This window comes from Sesamum indicum, linkage group LG6 (genome assembly GCF_000512975.1).
Source record: "Sesamum indicum cultivar Zhongzhi No. 13 linkage group LG6, S_indicum_v1.0, whole genome shotgun sequence".
Lineage (NCBI taxonomy): Eukaryota > Viridiplantae > Streptophyta > Magnoliopsida > Lamiales > Pedaliaceae > Sesamum > Sesamum indicum.
The window spans coordinates 7,727,313-7,729,022 of NC_026150.1; positions in this window are offsets into that span (position 1 = coordinate 7,727,313).

Below are 1,710 nucleotides of genomic sequence, written 5' to 3' on the forward strand. Positions count from 1 at the left end.
GGAGGAGAGAGACAGAGTGAGTATTTTTTGCAGAGAGAGAGAGAGAGCTTTGGATACAGAGTAAGAGAGAGAGAGAGAGACAGAGAGGAGAGTACTGTGTGTGTTCTTCTGTTGCGGTGCAGACCCAAAAATGTGAGCTGATGCCACTATTTTATAGGATCCGATAGCTCAAAACAGGAAAAAATAAAAATAAAAAGAAATAAAAGATTTAATTTCAAGAAATTTAACTTTTTTATTAATTGTGTTTAATTAAGATCTAAAGGCGGTTAATTACCAGAGATTGAGCGAGATTTTTTTAACGAGCCGCCGCATCTAATGGGGACATAGGATTACGACACGTGGACAAAAAAGGGCCCCCATCAGGGAGGGTAGAAATGAGATTTCCCTGGTCAGTAATTCTTTTATTTTTCCTCCCATTCTCTTGATATTCATGAGTGAGGGTCACGTGACAAACCGAGGGGACGGTTCCGTTAATTTGGGCAGTCAAAATGACCGAGACCTATACGTCAGTCTATCTTTGACTGAAAAGATTTTTTAACCGCGCCTGCTTAACAATCAGATCTTAATTAGCTTTGCTAATCTTTGTTTTACGGAGGAGGGTTTGTTGACGGTTTAACGGTAAATACTGGACACCGTTATGGCTGCTCACTTGTTCATTTTTTTACCTTTTCTTCAGGTAAATCATCTGCTTCTTTAATAATTCCTACATAATCTTTTAATATATTTTTTTATTTAATTTTTGAAAAAAAATTCTACATATTTGATGTGACGTATACCTTTTTATTTAAATCCTTTTGCTTAAGATATTATTTATTTTTAATTAAAATCTCATATGTTTTAAAGATTTTTAGGTCTCAAAACTCCATCCAACATTCCAACCTATATTATCTAATTTAATCAAAATCTCATATGTTTGTTGGGCTATATAGAACTGAGTTTATTTTATTTGACTCTCAATTTTTAGAGTCTACTAAAAGGTATTTAGTTAAATTTATTTAGAATATTTTACGAAATTATATATCATATAAAATATGAAAAAAAAGATACAACCAATTCCTCATAACATTGTAAATGAAAAAATTACCGTCTTATAAAAAACATAGCAATTTATCCCACTGTGCTTTGTAAACTGAAGCAATTTACCTCCTTATATAGGAAAGTAGACTGCTTCACTTAAAAAATATAGGGAGTAAACTGCTATTTTTTTTTTCATAGAGAACAATTTGCCTATTTACAATATCACATACGTATACATTAAACCCTATAAAATATTCATAAAACCATAAGTATTGTGAAAATAAGCATTTAGAAGATTGAGATAAAATGAGATTGTGGATTATAATAATTGTGGTTTTATGATTCATAAGATGAAAACTAAAAGAAATAGTTAAAATTTTGAAAATTCATCATTTTTACTAAAACGAGGTTATAAGCTCATTCTCTGAAATTTTTATCAAACAATAAGCTGATTCAAACACCAGAATTGATCATGATATTATGTTTGTTTAAAGCATTTGGATTTAGGGGTGGTAGCAGGGGCAGGATAAACGTGGGAGGCAACCTAGGATTTGATGCCATTTATATAAAATAGAAAGCGTGTACTGTGTTGTATGTATGTGTTGGTTCTTGGCCTTTCAAAACTACAATTTTCTACCTCTTCCATGGATCAATCCAGCCACTACGTCTGTCCATTGCCCATCGCCCCCTCAC